The 19,234-nt window shown below is 47.2% G+C and overlaps 1 protein-coding gene across 3 annotated transcripts in view; it reads right to left on the bottom strand.

Moving 5' to 3' along the window:
- The window catches only part of BCAS3 (BCAS3 microtubule associated cell migration factor), a 4,343,716-nt gene that overhangs the window by 3,566,697 nt on the left and 757,785 nt on the right, over positions 1-19,234 (bottom strand). The window lies entirely within an intron of this gene.

The following is a 19,234-nucleotide window of genomic DNA, read 5'->3' as shown; positions in this document are numbered from 1 at the left end:
TGGGTCAGCATGGGAATCTGTAAGGGGACCTGCCAGAGCTTGTGTTTTAGTGTGAGCTGGTTTTGCACGTCACTTGTCCGAGGAAGATGGGGACCACACATTGGGAGCAGAGTATTAAAAAAATTCCCAGCATGCATCAGGTTGGCAAGCTCCAGGTGAGGTGCGCAGACAGAAGCTCCGCGCATAAGTCAACCAAAATAGAGTCAATGTGTGGTGAGTACAAGCCTTGGGAGAAGATTTAGCGTAATGGCTAGAGCGGCCGGTTTTGGAACAGGTAGAACCAGGTTCCAGTCCTAGCGTCAGCTCAACATCCTGTGATTTTGGGCAAAACACTTAACCTCCTTTTCCTGAAAAATAAAATGAACCTGACCTTGTGTAACTTATCTGGTGGTCATGTAAAGCACTCCAACGCCCTCCAAGTTAGCACTAAATAAAACAGCAAAAAAAGAAAAAACGTTTTAGCCAAGGAGGGTGTACATGCAGGCCCAAGGCAAAGGAAGGAGGACTGGTCTGCAAAGCACTCACTGGAGAGACAGTGTGCCCAATGTTGAGGCCTACCCCATCTTAAGAGATAAAAGTAAGATCTAACAGTGAGGTGCGGAAGGTGGCAACAAGAGTAGAACCCCCTTCCACATGAGGGAACGATGCTGGGCTACTTGTGTAAGACACCTCATTACGTATGATGAGGGCTGGCACCATGTTAAGCCGAAAGACTCAAGGAGGCTGCATGGGCATGCCTGGGCGAGGTAGAGGGAAGATGGAACAGCCAAGTGTCTGGTGTGATATGCACCGGCACCATGTAATGTGGGAATCAGTCCATAGTGCACCAGGCACTTTCTGGTTCATTGTTAAGATGATGATGATGAACATACATTTATAAAACGCACAGCACACCCGAGCATTGATCTGACGCTAAAGTTAACGCTATACAAAGGGGTATATGTTCACCACAGTTCAGGGAAGTACAAGTCATTTCCAGCCTGTGTTTAGTTTTGTCTTAAATGACGAGTGGGTTATTGGTGACTGAGGGCCAGACCAAAGGGGAGGGGAGAGCTCCACCCCCAAATGCAGTGCATGAGTAAATTTAGCGTAAATGGGTTGGACGTTGGCCCAGGGTTAGGTGGTATGCATGAAAAGCTCCAAGTTGAGGACGTCTGCCAACTAAAATCCATTCCAGACTGAGTATTATGAACAAGAACCAGGTAAGGATGGGGTGAATGAGTCAGTCCATGGAGCAAGGTGCACACTGGAACCAAGTGGACTGGATGGTGGTACATGTCAGTGGGCCGGCAGTCCTAACAAGCAGGTGCTGAGACGGGTCCCTATCGGGCTCTCCATTTTTGCCCTCAGGGCAAAAAACAAATCTTAACTCAGCGGCAGTACCACCCTCCACTGCCTGTGATGAAACTTCAAAGAGACTCTTAATATTTCTTTCACAGTCTCACCATATCAGAACTGAAGCATTTTTAATAATATATACAAGGAAGCCAACGTTGCTGCTTGTTTATCTTAAGCAACTAACACCCACTGACAAAGCCAATAGTCCTGGCTTGTTGAGAGGTGTAATGTTACTTGTTTTAGATATCTAGAAGCAATGACAGAAGCAGCAAAATACCAAACGGGCGACACACTATGCTCAGCACAGCTTTTTAGCTTCTGTGTTTTAAGCCACGCCCCTTTGAAAGTCCCCTTCCAGTTTTTTCATCCCACTTAAACCTCTGATGTCAAGAGTGTATCAGCCCCTAGGTGACTGCACCCTCTTACACAATGGTTGCCAGAAAAAACCGAAACCGGTCTTGTTAAGAGATAAAAAAACATCTTGCCTCTATTAAGGCGGATGTATGCCACTTGTGAGAGTGCCCCAAGCCTGAGGGTGGTGATTGCTAACATGTTGTGTAGCACTCAACACAGGTGACGATTCACTCCTGATGTTGAAGGCAGCAGCCACACTGATGTGGGTGGTGGTCGGAGGTAGATGTTGCCTCCAAGCAAGGAGGCTACTGAGTCCACATGGGGATTACAAATGGTTATGTGTAAAGATGCCAGCGGACACCAATGATGTGTGGGAGTCTCCCGATGAGGCAGTAAGTGATAGTCAGAGGCAGATGCTGCCTCCAAGTAGAGAGGATCGTAAGCCCACGCAAGTTTCCAAATAGTCATGGGTTAGGGTGCAAGCGCCCAAGGGTGATGTGTGGCAGTCTCCACACAAGGCAGTAGGTGCTGGTCGCAAATTGGTGCGAGCCTCAGTTTGGGTGCTGACTGGGACTGCTTGACCTGGGTGATGGTTGCAGATGAGCTGGCTGTTACATCTAGCTGGGTACTGGTCACTGGTGAGATGGTCTTCACTGGTCACACAGATGGATGCGGTCCTCTAGCTGGTGGTGCTGATCCAAATGTAGATTGCTGCTGGCCTGACGTGGGGTGGGTGCTGATGACTAATATGCTCCTAGATGGAGTGCATGCTGTTCTTAGGTGGGTGATAGAGCCAAGGTGGTGAGTGATCGACCCAGGTGAGTGCTGTGCAAGGATGAGCTCGGCCTTGCTGTCAGTTGGACCTGAGAGTTGGCCTCACGTGAGGTGGATGGAATGAAGTCCATATGGAACCAGATAGGGCTGGGCAAAGGTAGCTTGGCTGCTGGTCCACTCCAATGGTGTGAGGTGTGCTGGTACCACATGAAATGGAAGATGCTACTCAAAGATGAGCATCAGGAAAATGTGAGGTGATTGTCGCAGGTGGTTGATTGTGAGGTGATGGTCGCAATTGGTTGGAAGCGAGTCTCAGGGGAGGGACGTGGTGCCCTGGCTGCAAGGGTGATAGTCTCAGTTGGTTGGAATGAGGTGATTGTCTCAGGTGATTGAGTGTCATTCTCTGGTGAGGTGCGTGGTCGGTAGAGGGGATTGCCTCAGTAGGTTGGGTATGAGATGATTGTCTCAAGGGGCTGAGTGTGAGGTAATGGGGGTTGGGTGTGAGGTGATTGTGGTTGGGTGTCAGTCTCTGGTGAGGTGCAGACCCTGTGAGCCTCAAGTGAGGAGGGTTTTAGTTTCAGGTGACGCTGGCGCCAGTAGGGTAAGGTGCCTGATGGAAGTGTTCAGTACCTGTCACAGGTGAGTCTCCTCAAGTCACCAGGTGCACAGATGCCGCTCGGGCACAGCACTCCTCCACACTTCCAGATCCTACTGTGGCTGGCCAGACACACGCTCCTGCCTCTCGGAGACGGTGATGCATTGACTGATCTGCTCCCCTGGGTACCGGGCAGAAGCTATCGGCAGTCACATGACTTCCTGGAACGACACCGCCAGTCCCAGTGCGGTCCTGTCACTCCCTCGGAGACTACTAGTCTTAAAGGGCAATATATCCAAAGGAGTAAGGTGTCAGGAGAGCGGGCACTGGGCAAAGGGATAGTACCTGCATGAGTCAGTAGTGACGAGAAACGGGTTCCCCTTCTTACTTTGTATACATGGTCGGGCACCTTAAGATGTGTATTGTCTTTCTTCACAACTCGCCCTTATCGGCTCCTGCCCCTTTAAGCACTAGCGGCATATCTGCCAAGTATCTCCGTGTCCTCAGTGACATTCAGCACCTCCTGGTGCTTAGCCAACCGCTTGTTGTATTCTGGGAGTTGTGGTTTCGTTATTATCGCTGTATTGGCAAAAAAACACTATGTAAAATGCTGCTGGCTAAAACATTGTGACTGGGCGGCTGTGCCGTGCTTGACTGTTCACGTCGAACCGGAGTGTCCCCGTTCCCTACCTCGGTCCTAGGAGGAGAGCTGCATTACTTGGCAACCCACTGCATTCTTTTAGTAACAGAAACAGTTAAATATAAGTACTAGAAATGTCTCTATTCTGACACGAGGCAAAACTGCCCAGACTCCAAAATCTGTGGCCGTCAGACAGAACTCTGCTTGTAGATTTACCTGGCCATGCATTTGAAACACCTGTAAAGTAAATCACTCAATAGAAGACATGTACAATTATCACCCTCATTTAAACTGTGTCTGCATAAATATGTATATTTTTTTGATGTAGGACTGACTCTGGGCTAATTATATAGTCATTATTTGATACGACATTTTGTAGTTAAAGACAATGAGGTACAGTGATGTAAGTCTGTTTGCTTAGGGTCACACAGTTTAGCACTGAATGGAATTTGGGATTTTATTCGATATTTATGGCAACAGTCTACAAATATCACTCTACATTTGTAGGAAAGGATAAGGCTTTTTCTATGGTTGTCGGACAGGAGCAAAATTAGAACAGTATGTTCAAAATGTTCAACAAAGTTGACCTGGCTACAAGGTATGCAAATCACATAGAAACGTATGTGGTTTTAAATAATAATATTTCGAGAATCTGTTCGGTAAACAGAGTGAGAGTCTATCAGAAAAGGTAAACACCCAGGATAAGGTCACTAAATCTGTCTCGAGGATCGCTCCCCTATTGCATAGGCTAGTAACGACCGCTTTATTAACTTGCTAGACAGCCAGACCTATTTTTCATTGTCAGTGAAAGGAGAAAAACACGCATTCCGGATAAAAATCATAGCAGTGTTACAGCAAACTCTTTGTGAGAAAAAAAAAACCAGGGCCAGCCCAAGCGCCATCTGTTTACAATTAACGCGAACGCGAGACCCGGGTGCGATAATTGGAAACAGATGGCGCTGATGCGCGCTCTCGCAAGCCCTAGGCGGATACAAGGCGAGACATGCACCCGCCTTTGCCCAATTGCATGCGGTCTTTCTTAGAACGACGCGCTCAAAGGCCAATAGGTGTGAGCCCCCCCCAAAAAAACACACTCATGCGTGTGGTCCCAGTTGGAAGCCCTTACAAAAAAGCCTTGCAGAGCAGCGCATGCGCGCTGGCTCAGAGAAGACCTAAAAATTACAACTATTTATCTGTAGAAGGCCCATCCCTTATTGCAAAGCAACTATCAGATGCTGACAAAGGCCATTCTTTTGCCCCTAGGATCTCGTTATGACGTTGACAGACTCTGTTCTATCCGACATGTCACTCACTGCCACAGATGCTGAGGTCACTGTTGATACAAAAACATACTGACAATGAGAAAAACACCGTATGTTATAGGTCGAAAGCAACTTCATTGGTTATTTCAGTTGGAAAAAGGGCCCTAAATATCTCACTGCAAGGAGGAGTGACTCAAACGTAGAAAACTAATGCAACTTCCAAAGAAGGGATAGAGAGAACTCGAGAAAGCAAGCGTGCGAGAGGAATGTAGAAAATTGGAATAGGAGAGAAACTGAGAGGAAAAAAGAAAAAGAGCAAGAGAATAAGAGAATAAGAGAACAGGAGAGAAAGAAAAAGAGAGCAGGAGAGAAAGAAAAAGAACAGGAGAGAAAGAAAACGAGACAGGCAAGAGACAAAGAGAAAGCAAGACAGACATAGAAAAAGACAGAACTAGAAATCAAGATACAAAGTGAGAGAATAAAAGCGCAAGATAGAAACCGTGGGCATTTCAGATACAAAGATAACGAGAAAGGGACAGAGAAAATAGGTTAGTGAGAAAATGGACGAGTGACCATGACAGAGCAAAATAACGAGGGTGGGAAACAGTGAAAAAGAAAAGAGACTAAGAGATAGAAAGCTGTAGAGAAAGTTAGGAAGAGGGCGAAAGAAAACGAGGCATATAAAGAGCAAGAGATAGAGAAAGCAAGAAGCAGAGCAGAAGAGAGCCTAAGGGCGAGGGAAAGAGAATTTGATAGTGACTGAGAGAACAAGAGTTAGAGAGATGGAGAAAACCTGGCACAAAGGCAGAGTGAGCGAGAGAAAAGAAGTGAGAGAGAGAACAAGTGGGAGAATAAGAAAAACTGAAAAAAATAAAGAGGTGGAAGTGAGAGGGAGAGATAGCAAGACACAGGTAGAGAGCCAGGGGTGGAGAGAAAGAGAGGCAAAAGACAAGACAGAGAGAGGGAACAGATGCTGAGCTACTCGAGATAAAATGTCAAAAGTTGTGGCAACTGGCCCACAGTCCTAGCAGCCTCATCTGTTACCTTTCAATATGTTTGGCTCTGAGCAGTGATTGGTACGTAATCCTAGCAGGCACTCACCCTGTGCAGTTTAAACTGCTCAGCAGTGACTAATCCATAATCCTAACGTGGGCAAGCACTGCCTTCCTCTGCCCTGGCAAGGAGTTGGTCCCCTAACCAAACATATTGTCTCCTGTACATTTGGTATCGATCTATTAAGAAATGATGCACTAGGATTAGAAATACTCTTTTAAAAAGCCATTAACCCCATGACTGTTGGCCCACCCTCCTCTGTGCTGAGCCCTTTTTTTGGCTATTTGGGGTAATACGTGCTTAGTCCTCCTTAATGTTTTGTCCACATAAGGTATTCACGCTATATTAGCGTCCTTTTTGGACAACATCCTGGGGATTCTAAAGGTACCCAGGGTTCGTGGATTCTCCAGGAGGGGATGAAGAAAAAACACAAATATATCTAAACTTTGAGTTTTTGTGGAAAAATAGGAAAAAAGTGACCTGGATAAAAGTGTCTCTTTTTCGCCATAAAAATAGCATCAATGAATGGTTTGCTGTGCAAAAGTCACCATATTCCCAACTTTCATGGACATGCAGATCTGAATGAAAAAAAACTAATTTCTTACCACAGTTTTGCATTACTAAAAAAGGTAGCCAATTTTTCCTATTTTTTGCACTTTCAACCTAATCCCAGTTTGTGGTGGAAACAAGTGCTGAACAGGTGGTCCAAAAAAACGATATATTTCTAAACAGTAGACATAATTCAAAATTCAGCAAGTGGTCACATGTGTAGATCCCTCAACGTTTTCCTAAAGAAACTTAAGGTTTAAATAAAGAAATATTGAAAACAAGTAGGAAAAAACTGCTGTTTGTGACATTTTTTTCATCTGTAACTTTTTGTCAGGATGGCGGACTTACAAAAGCAATGTACCATTATGTTCACTAGACCATTTTGCTTGTGGGGATATATAGTGTTTCTAGGCTCTCCAAGAATCCGCGGTACCCAGAGCCAGCACTGAGATGCGGCATACAATGGTTTTTCATTGTGTACAGAGTATAGACCAATTCATATAGTGAAATATGTATAGTGAACAATAAGTATCAAGGTAATTATGTATTTCTGAAATGGGCACAAGTTATGGAATTTAGGAGCAGTGGATATTTATATATCTCTGAATTTGTGAGTAAATCAAATATGCCAATCAGGGAATCACCAATCCATAACAATAATTTACAAAGGGAGCACTTGCACTGTGGCACTGAACAGCAATGGCAAAGTGCCCAAAGCATCTAGACCAGCAAAACAAAATGCAACACACAGCAAAAACACAGGAGGCAAAGGCAAAAATACAGGGGGTACCCACGCCAAGGATGCCAGGTCTAACACTAATCACTCAGTAATCAGTTTCAGTGAGTGAGAGCAGGGTCTTCTCAAACCTGCAGTACGAAGATGCCAAAAACATACTAGAAGAAATTTGAAAATCTGCCCCTACCGGTGTAAATGTAAACCTATTTATAAATGAGGATTTTAAAATTTCTGAAATTCACAAAGGCATCTAAGAGGACTCATAGAAACAGCTGCAGCTCCTAGAAAACCTTAGTGAATTCCTAATGTGTTCACTTGAAGTTATTTCCACATGCATATTTGTGCATGGTGTTAACTGTATACGTAAAAATAGTTTTGCATTAGTAAAGGTGCACTTTTGGCTCAACAAATAAAAATTCTTTATGGGGAAAATATTTTTGGCTTTGGAAAAATCAATTTCCGACACTCCCACTGGATTTGTGGGCGTTCATTGCGTATTCCTATCCTTTAAAGTATTTCACTTCTACTTTTGACACAAGCTCACTCTAAGCGTTTCCACAAGGGGAATGGGCCAAGAAAATGTTTATGAATTGCCAAATCCTCACAAACTGATGGGTCTTGAAATGTCCCCTCCATCCCGCTAGAGCCTGCAGACTAGAATGTCTTAACTTGCAAAGACCGTTAGATGCCACAGCTCCCTTTTGGCACTGTTATAGCTTTTGATAAGTCTCCACCCTGCAGCGCGTTCCACTAAGCCTATGCTGTCATTCATGAAGTCAGACAGAACCCCCCCCCCGACTGTCCCAGAGGTGGAATTTGCATATGCAATGACATCACAACATCTTTGCACATTTTATGTCCAAGCATACACACCTAAGACAGCAGCTATCAATAAAACAGGAGAGGGAGGGCCTTCCTTTAACTAAGCCCTGAGGAATTTGTTTACACTATCTCTCCTGTATGAAAAAAAAAATGTTGGGAACGCTCTGATCATCCCCGCCTAAATGTGTTTGCACGGTCTCTCCTGTATAACGAAAAAAAAGCATACTCTAACTTGACTCTGATGGTACTTAATCCCCAAGTGGACATTTTAATGAACTTAAATTTTAGTTTCTTTAACTTTAAAGGTGTGTGAATAACACAGGGACAATTTTTCATGCCCACTTGGTACAACCACAATGATGCCCATAGTCTGCAGCCTCAGTCTTGAGACTGCGGACTATGAAATGGCATCAGCACGGGTCCACATCTTTTTAGTGCACATTCTCATTATGGAGGCTGCGGACTTGCCACAACCAAAATGGAGCCACAAACCTGCAAAACCTGTAACAAGACTGGGTACCATAGAAGGAGACCCAAAACAGGTCCTTAAAAAATAACTGGAGAACCAATTTTTAGTTTGGGATCTGGGGGAGGGAGGGATGTGGGGGGTATTTTTCAGGTCTCTTAGTTGCCTAATGTTTTTGTCTAAGGATCAGGGTGCACTTACCCTACTTCCCTTACGGGCCTTCTCATTTGTTCTCAGGACGCAAAAGAAAATTTACTTGTGCAGCCAACCAATCTGATTCTGCCTTTTCAGTTCCAAGATGGGGACTTTAAATGGATAACAGGAACAGAACGCTCACTTGTACAACGGGAGGACTTAATTTTTAGGTCTAGTCAAGGCAGCGCATGCGCACTATCTCTATGAGACATGCTGTATCTTCAATATGGGCTCCAAGGACTGCCCATCTTTTCCATTGATTCTTCTTACAGTCCTTTCTAAATGCCGGCTTTTGTTTGGTGAAGACGCATAGTAGTCTCTCCTTTTGGACTTTTGTATCTTTCCATTAGGATTGCCCTTGTTACATGTGCTCTTACTCGTCATGTTATTTAGGGTACATAAAGATCACTCTTTTTTTTGTTGGCCTGCCTCTGCTCATGCGAAGTGTTCATGTTTACTTCTTAGCCGTTTGTTTTCTTTGAATTGCTCCAGCTCCGTTTGATCACCCAGATCTGTAAATGTTCATAAGGGAGTTCAATCATTGCTGTAGTAGGATCCACATTTGTAATATGATCAGCATTTGTAATTTTGTTTCCGTTCCTATATGGTTTCGATTCATCATTGATAAATTTTATTTGCTATAAGTTTCATTTTTTTTGCTAAGATCTGCATGTTTTTTGTAGGGCCGACGCCAAGACTTGAACCCGGTTCCCCATTCCCAAAGTCGGCAGCTCTGTTTGTTATGCAACATCACTATCTTGAAAAGCAAACTTGTCTTTTATTAGTTGGATCTCTGTTTTGTTTTTTGCTCAGATCGACATTCGTGCAGCTGTGCACTGCACTAAGCTGCTGGTGGTTTCCCCCTCATCTTCCTGTAGCCTGGGGGTAGCTTGGATAGGCTCATACCCAGTGCACTTAAATTCCTCTGACTCAAAGGCTGAGCACACAACAAGCCAAATGTCTTAAGTTCCCCTTCCCCCGCTCAAAGAATGTCTTGTTTCTCTCTCACACAGCCCGCCTGCCAGCAGCGAAGAGCATTGTCCAGAAACCCATGGCGGAGTTGGGAGGGTTCACAAGGGGCAGCCTCTTCAAAACCGCGCCATTGCTTCAAATACATCAAACATTCAGTGTAACCAAGCACAGCCCAAGAGTGTGATAATGCAAAGTGTAATTTCTGGTCAAAGTGGAGCAAGGGCACGCTGAAGCTTTAAATGTTGGATGGGAATTCAATGCATATCCAGTGCCAAGGGACAGCAATCCAAGAGCATGCACTATTGCCCATTTTAAACTTTATAATCGTTATAAAGCTTACACATGTTAAAAGAATGCACATGTTTTTTTTTAAATTCTTTTTATTAACCACAAATAAAATAATACACTTACATTAAATGCACTGAAACGCCGTTCTGCACAATAAGTCTGTTCACATCCTCCTAGGTCATCAAAATCAACAGTAATAACAGTATTCGGGTTAAAGGACCATCCAGCACCTCCGGATCCTCCGTTGCCACCGGAGGAGTACATATGTCACCTCTGTACCCCAGATCTTCCCCCATTTCATGGGTCTACCCCTTGCCACATACACTGCCCGCTCTCTGAACATGCACCAATCCAGATCGTCCATCCATTTCCCGACTGTCGGTGGCTGAGCCGCCCCCCCCACTCTGAGCTATATTACGCTTCGCAATACTACGTGCCAATGTAGCCCACACCTTTCCATGAGACGTGAGATCAGTCGGGTCCCAAACATTCAGGATACAACGCCGCGCCTCCAGCTCAAACCCCACTCCCCACACCTCCCTCACCTTAGCATGAATAGCTGACCAATACCCCCGAACGAAAGCACATTCCCACAATACATGAAAAAATGTTCCCAGCTCACCACACCCTCTCCTGCAATCTCCACTCACCGCCAAGCCCATTCGCACCAACCGGGGGCCAGTTACGTAACAGCGATGAAGAATCTTTAGTTGAACCAGCCGAAGCCTCATCTGAATGGCAACGACCCGCGGAGAGGCCACTGCCTCCCGCCAGTCCTCATCATCAAGAAGCAAACCATCTGCTATCCACTGATCTCTCAGGGCCACTAAGGGATCCTCCGCATGGTTAACTAGCTTCTTATAAATCAAAGAAATTGTCTTCGTCGGGAGGTGACCATCCAGCACCCGATCCTCCAACGGGGAGGCCTCTGGGGGTGTCAAGCCGAGGGGAATGTCAGCTAGCAGCGCATGCCTGACCTGAAGATACCGAAACCTCTCGCTCCCGTGCATCTGATACCGTTCCTGCAGGGTCTCAAATGGGAGGATACCATCCTTCCCCCATAGATCCCTGACTCGGGAGATCCCAATGAGGTCCCACCTGTCGAATCCCTTAGATTTCCATAGGCTGCCCAACCGTTCCGAGTTCCAGAGGGGAGTTGCCAAAGTGATCTTCCCCTCCCACCCCAGGGAGCGGTTCGCCTCATGCCAGACCCCAACAGTAACCGCTGCTGGTCCCACCATCGGAAAGCGCCCCCACCTAGCATACAGTGTCCTAGTAAAGTCCCCTCCAGGAGCCTGACCACGGTCCATAATATAGCCGGGGTCCAATGGCTAACCATAAATAGCCTGAATAACCGCTGCCAGCTGTGTCGCCCAGTAATACTTCCTGATGTTGGGTAAACCGATTCTGCCATCATACCAAGGTAGTGTCAATTTAGCAAACGCAATACGGGGCCTCCCCTCCCAGAGAAGTTGCCTCTGGAGAGACTCGACCTCTTTAAAATACGACGGCGGAACCGGGTCCATAGAATTCTGGAGCGCATAAAGAAAACGAGGGAGAGCCATCATCTTAAACAAAACGGCTCGGCCAAGAAGAGAAAGGGGGAAGTGCCTTCCAGCGATCAACATCTCGCCGGAGCCGAACCAACGGAGGCAGCAAATTGTTTGAATATCTACTCCGGGGGTCCAAAGATATAAAAATGCCTAAATATTTAAAGCCCGCCACTTCCAATTTAACCGGGCAACGCAGGGGGACCACCGAGGGATCACCGCTCAACATGAACAAGACCGACTTCGTCCAATTAATAGCAAAACCTGAATACCTACTGAACACCTCCAGTACATACAAAAATGCCATAAGCGATGCTCGGGGAGAGGTCAGGTACAAAAGAATATCATCTGCATAAAGAGATATCTTGTCCTCCCAGTCTGGCGTCCATCGGAGTCCCTTAATTGATCTATTCCACCGAACCCAGGCCGCAAGCGGCTCGAGCGCCAATGCAAAGAGCAGCGGGGAAAGAGGACAGCCCTCTCTGGTGCCTCTTCCCAGCACGAAATCTGCTGACCTGTGATTATTAACGACTACTCGGGCCAGAGGGCCAGAGTACAGGAGGCGAACCCAAGAGACAAACTCCGGGCCCACCCCCAGCTTACCAAGAGCAGCAAAAAGATAAGACCACTCCACCCTGTCGAAGGCCATGGTGGCATCCAGAGAGAGCAGTACTGTCGGCTCATGTATCTTCGAAGCCCCACCAATGACCCCATGCAATCTACGCAAATTGAGAGCCGTGCTCCGGCGGGGCATAAAGCCCGATTGGTCTGGATGCACCAGTGTAGTAATCACCTTGACCAGGCGGTTCGCCGGCAGTTTCGCCAAGATTTTACGTTCGGCATTTAACAAAGAAATCGGCCAATAGGATGAACACTCGGTCCTCGGCTTACCTTCCTTGTGAAGGACTATAATATTAGCCACGCGCTGATCATATGGAAGCCGACCTCTCTCTCTCTACTTTCCACAAAAATACCCTTCAGAAAGGGAGCCAGCTCGTTCGCATTGACTTTATAAAGTTCAATAGGAAGCCCATTCGGGCCCATCGCTTTACCGGAACGAACCCCCCTAATTGCCTGCGCCACCTCATCGTTAGTGAGGGGAGAATCGAGAAAACCCCTATCTTCATCCGATAGAGTAGGCATTGGAATGTCCCTAATCATATCCGCGTTCTCAGCCTCTGAATACTGACACTCAGCTGTGTAGACCTTCTCATAATAAGTGGCAAAGGCATCCACAATTTCTTGCGGGTCCGTGACCCTCTCAGACCCAGGGGACTGCAGCATCGGGACTAACCGCGACGCCCAGTCCCCCTTCTCCAACCAAGCTATCAACTTCCCCGCCTTATCTCCATGTTCATATATTCTACTCTGGGTATCGAACAGCTGTGATCTGGCATGATCACGGGCCAAACACCTGTATTCATCTTTAAGGAGTTTCAAACGATGCAACCCCTCCGGCGTGGAAGCAAGCGGCACCTCCCGCTCCAGCGCAAGCAGATCCGATTCTACCCTGTCAACCTCGGCTCGCCCCTCCTTTTTCTTCCCCGAAATAAAAGAAAGCAACTCCCCCCTAAGGACAGTTTCATAAGCCTCCCATAGGGAGCATGCGGAGGCCACCGAGTCAACGTTCTCCTGAAAATACCTGTTCGCCACCCGCACTATCTCCTTCTTAGCCCCCGGGTTCCGGTATCTCCAAGCGCTTATAGGCGCAACCCGGGCCACATCACGCCCACCAAATTCAAGACTGAGCCAAACAGGTGAGTGATCCGAGACTCCTCTGGCCAAATGTTGCACCTCCCGAACCCACGCGGCCTGGGCCGAGGGAACCAGAGCATAATCTATTCTAGAAAAGGATTTATGCGCCGCCAATTTGTGCGTATATTGCGTCTCGTCGGGGTGTTTGAGCCTTCAGCCATCCACCAGGCCCGTGGTACCCACAAAATCAACCAGCCACTTTTGGGAAGACAACAACTCGCGAGCCGGGCAACGATCAACCATGCCATCCATCACAGCATTGAAATCCCCACCGACAACTACCAAACCGACCGATAGGGACAGAAACATTTTGCCAAGATCGTGAAATGTGTCCGACTGAAGGGCCGGGGGGACATAAACAGACAAAAAAGTTACGCTCCTCCCCTCCCACAAACCAGAGACACCAACATACCTCCCCCTGTTGTCGATCCATGTAGCCTGTATGGCGAGAGGGAAGGCCTTCTTAATCAAAATCCCAACCCCTCGATACCCAGTCGTGAAACCAGCGTGTGCCACCAACTTATAGCTCCCTCTAAGGAGTGCCATGCATCGCTTACCCATAAGATGAGTTTCCTGCAACAACACCACATCTGGGGAATGCCTACGTATTAATTGGCACACCATACCCCTCTTGATCTCATCCCCGAAACCATTCACATTCCAGCTCAGTGCGGAGATCCCCCCTGCCCCTTTAATGGAGGACATGTAAAAAATAATAGCAAACATTGTAGTGCCAAGGCGCCCAGTGCAAAAAAGGGAAACAAACAAACATACAATAACAAACCCCTACGTCACCTCCTCTACCCCCTCCCTGCACCCCTGCATACAGCTTGCGCTCATCCCCAACTAGCAGTGTGCCTGTCACCCCCAAATAACTATGAATCTAAAAATAGAACACAGAGGAGGGCCTTCGGACCAACCCACCCACCCCCAACCCACCGGCCCAAAATATAACAGGACATCATAATTACTGCACAAAATCACTAGCCCAAATTCCGCCCAAATTCCAAGCCCCGCAACCCGAAGAAACCCACCCCCCGCAACTATCCACCGCCCCCTGTTAACCCCATCATTGTTCCTCGGCCTCTGTTCGATCAGCTGCCTCCTGGTCCGGACGCTGAAGTGTGTCCAGCCAGTCCGCCACCACCTCAGGATTGTCAAAGAACCAGGCCTTCCCATCGAGTTCCACATGAAGGCGGGTCGAAAACATCATTGCATATCGGATGCCCTTGTCTCTCAATGTCTTTTTAATCGCGATGAACCTCTGACGTTCCTTCTGGACCGCCTGAGTGAAATGCGGAAAGAACAAGATCGTTGCGTTTTCAAATTTCAGGGGGTCCGCCGAACGGGCCGCCTGCAGGATAGCGTCCCGGTAATTTAGCATTCGGGCGATTATCGGCCGAGGAGGCGCCCCGACCCGGGGCCTGCCGCCTGGCACTCGGTGGGCTCTTTCCACGGTGAAGAACTTGCTAAGCCCCTTTGGCTTAAGTTGGTCGAGAATAAAGTTCTCCACGAAGAGGTCTGTGGCCTGCCCCTCCGCCTTCTCTGGAATGCCAAGAATGCGGACATTATTGCGTCGAGCCTGACCTTCGTATTTGTCCAGCCGCCGATCCATAGTCTGCCTCGAGGATCTAAGATCACCCACCTCCCGCTGGAGCTGGCTCACGTCTTCAATAAGGCTAGTCGTCTTAATCTCCAGCGACTTGACCTTCTTGTTGGCTTTTGATAGATCGGCCCTGATCAGCCCCATCTCAATCGACACCGTGTCGAGCTTGGCATCCAAAGTCTCCATCTGCTGCCCCAAGGACGTACGGACCCCAGTGATGGCCGCCATCAAGTCCGCCAACGTAGGTTCCTCCACTGCAGGATTTTCACCAGCACCGCCACTCGGGCCCTTCTTAAGATCAGCCGGCGAACCCTTAGGCATGGTGTACCTGTCAAGCTTGTTAGACTGAACCTGCCGGCCACCCCTGGTGGTCTTGGGGCCTTGCCGCTCGGAGTCCGTCTTCGTAGCCATTACAGCAGCTCCAACAGTCGGCGCAGCCGGATGAGACAACCACTGCCGAGGCAAAAATACACCTCTTCAACAGTTAAGAACTCTGGGTCCGGGCAACCCACCAGCCAAGATCACTGTGGAACATAGTGCACATATAGACGGCCGTCCAGCCAAAACTGCGCCAGTTCCAGCAGCTAAAATACAGGAACCCCAATGGGCCCGGGGACCCCAGCCAGCAGGTTCTTCAGTCGGGGCCCCACCCCCTTCACACGGGGGCCCCCACCACCTCGGGGATCAAGGGTGCTAGGCCAGATGCCACCTATTTCCAGCGCTGGTCCCGCGCTATGAAACGTTAAGGACAGGCCGGCAGCCGACCCCTCAAGACTGCACCACCTCCAGCAGCCAAAATGCGAAGCTCCGAGAGGTCCGGGCCCCCCAGTCGCCAAGTTGTGCAAGCGGGGCCCCACTCCCCTCACACGGGGGCCCACGCCACCGCGAGGAACAGAAGGGGTGCCTAGCAGGGTAGATCAGACAGTCTGCGCTGATCCCGCGCCAATCCGCAGCCGGGGGGAGGGCCCCCCCTGCCAGACCACAACACCGGCAGGTCAAACAATAACGGGGAGGCCCACTCCAAGCCTCAGAGCCTCTCTCCAGTCTGCACAATGCGAGGGCAAGGCTCTGGTTTTAAGCCGGTCTTCGGGGCTGATCTCGGTCCCCGCTGTTGTTCGGGACCCCCCCCCCCCTGTCTAGTGGGGGTCTCGCTATGCCAAAATATGCCCCCGGGGCAAAACACCGGCCGACCCCCTGACCGCTGACCGGGCTGGCAAAAGGCCGTCCCGGTGGCCGATGTTATTCCACTCCGGTCAGGGGGCCAGGCCACTCGAGTCCCCGGCTTCCGTGGTGCGCAGGCCGCAAAACTTCAGGCGGCGCTGGATCTTCGGGAGGGTCGCTCCGGTCACCGCTAGGCTTCCCCCGCCTTTTGCACTAGGCGGGGGACAGAATTACAGGCAGGATAACAGGCCGGTGGAGCTGGGTCAGCCGGAGCCGATCGTCAGGCGGCCATCTTGGTCGCCGGCTCGGCTCCTCCCCAAAAGAATGCACATGTTAAAAGAATGAACTTTTTGAAGAGACTTTATTGATGATGTCCGTTGTATGATTTAGATGGCAAACATTTTCCAAGCTCTGGGCAGACACTGGCTTTGCTTGCCCTGTTAATTTTTGATTCAACCACTTCTAGGTGCCACTGTCCCCACGTGAGAATCTGCAGCTGCCGCAGGTGACTAAGTGTGCTGGTTAGTAAGCCATATTACCGGCATATTACAGTAAGGGTGTTCCCCTTTCGCAAAACGGTTCATTTGGACTGTGAATGTCTCATATTGCCAAACTTTGCAGTTTTGCGGCTTTAAAAAAGAGAACCCAGAGGGAATGGATGCACCTAGGAAGACGTTTTTTACCAAAACAAAATAACAAATGAAACTGCTCTTTGATGCTGTTCTAGCACCTCCCTTCCTCAGTAAAAGACATATGATGCACACTGCGCTTTGTAATTTCATGTGTAGTAGGTGCTAATACCACATTATATTTCTTTTACAATGTCCATCTCAGTAGGTATACACTTGGGATAACTGGCACTGAGGGAAAATCCACCTAAAGCACCGACTTGGGGTCACATTTTACTGTATATATTCAAAATTACGGAAAGCTGCCCAAGGTTTCAATTGAAGATTTTTCCAGTCAGATGCTTCTTAATCCTTGCAGACGACGAGGAAACTGGACCTTCTACAGTCATACATTTTCCATAAACTTGTCTTCATGTATGTATTATCCTGCGATGCATGTTTTTATATTTTTATTTATTATTCCACCCACAGATTTACAACATTCAGACACTACACGTGCCATTCAACGATTGTAGGCATCAATTTCATCACAACGATTTAGAATTCAAGCCCAAGAGCTCAGGTGTTGCATTTGCGTCCCCTCGGATCCAGCACTCCAACCTCTACCATCCCCATCGCAGCCATCCATGGCACACCAGGTCTCACTATATTGGGGTATTTATTCCTTGTTCCTGTGCAATCTATCCCACTATGTCTCACAATTTCACTGGTTTTAGTTTGTGTTTTAGTGCGTCCTGACTTATGGTTTCCTTTGTCAACCTGTAACACTAAGACCGTAGATTGTTCATGGCTGCCTTGTGACTAAAGATTCTATTAGACTGCTCGGTATTGCCATCCAGACCGGAAGGTCGCCTATGAATTCATCATGTCTAGGCATCAAGTCTAGTTTATTTCATTTGTCCTATTTCTGCTATTTTCTACTCAGTCATGTCTCTCGACCTGTACTCCTACTTTGCATAGATCAACGGTTCACCAGCTCCATCAGTAAGTAGCTCATCCAGTCCAGGTTTTGAGTTTGCATTCTGGACTTGCAGTCCTCATTAAGAAAAAAAAACTGTGGTAAAGTCTGTATGTCTGGCATTGGTTACCAGCCTTTTGCGTTGTCAGCGCTTGTTTTATCATAGTGTTTGATTAACGGTGGGAAAGCTGCAAAATAGTTTTGGGGAAGCTACTGGGTCTTTCTCAATCTAAATAAAGATAGGCTAAAAGCGAAAATGTTATTGGTTACAAAAAGTACACATTTTCAATATAGTATGTGGCACTTCAGGGCACTGTTTTGTGTGCGAATGTGCACCTTGTGAAAATACAGAATGCCGTCACTCACAATACAATTAGCCAATAGTTGAACCAGTGATCCATGCTGTATGCTGTAGTGTGCAGAGGTAAAATGTGAGAGACACAATAACAGACCAGTGGATGAAGAAAGCTGGTTAAATATCACCATAAGTATATTCTACTTATCATTTTAGTAAAATCAAAAAGTCCTGGCTAACGCCAGACCGGGAAAAGAAAAATTCGAATACAAGTCCTACAATTCAAAACAAAACAAGTGAACTGAGTCAGAAAATTGCACAGACCTGGGATACTTGAGAGCTCAGCTTATAAAGTGCGAAGTCCAAGGCATTGGCCTTTTTCCCATTGGGTACAGGACCACAAACTACTGCTTCTCGCACTTGCCCAAGAAATATTCTTTAGGTGGCAAAGGAGAGCACTGGCAAACATGCTGCCCAGCACCCACGCTGCTCTATAACATAGCTTAAAGACATAGTCCAAGCTTATACCTATGGCTAAAGACTTATGAGATCCCAAAAGCGAGAGCTATTGGCTATGCCCATGCTTGTTTTACTGAAACAGTCAAGATATACAAACAGGTTAACCCTTTCAGCCTACCCAATACCTTTCGGTAAAGTAAACAGCTCAAAAAACAGTGAATGAATTTACACCAAAGCAACAAAAGCACTCTTTTAAAGTAAAAATTCTAATCTCATGCTAAGTCTTGCACAAATCTATTCAGCATTTTTTGCTCTTGCTGCAAGCACAAAATCCTATTGGAGCGAAAATAAAATTAGAAAACTATTTTTTTTGCCCACAATCCCCACTTTATATCTTTTCTACATACACAAAATTGCACTAAACGTAGCGTGACGCATCTTATTTGCCAATTTGTGTGCAAATTCCAAACGGGGTCCAAAGTTATTTGCATATCAAAAATGCTTTTACAATTAAAGTGTCGTAGCTGAACCAGAGCTACACAGCAGGGACTGTAAAAAACTAGGCCTGTTCATGATATGATTCAAGTAAATCAACAATCCTTAAATATTAGGTGAAATAATGCCACCATTCAGAAAACCATTGCAACGGAATAGTTGGATTATGAAAAAAATCCCAAAGGAAAATAGAAAACCCACCTAATTACAGCCGATTTCATAAGCAAAATATACATAAAGCAAAAGAGGGCAACAATTTAAAAGCTGGTAATAATAATCGGA

This window comes from Lissotriton helveticus, chromosome 3_1, assembly GCF_964261635.1.
Source record: "Lissotriton helveticus chromosome 3_1, aLisHel1.1, whole genome shotgun sequence".
NCBI classification, from domain to species: domain Eukaryota; kingdom Metazoa; phylum Chordata; class Amphibia; order Caudata; family Salamandridae; genus Lissotriton; species Lissotriton helveticus.
This window is presented reverse-complemented; position numbering and strand designations above follow the sequence as displayed.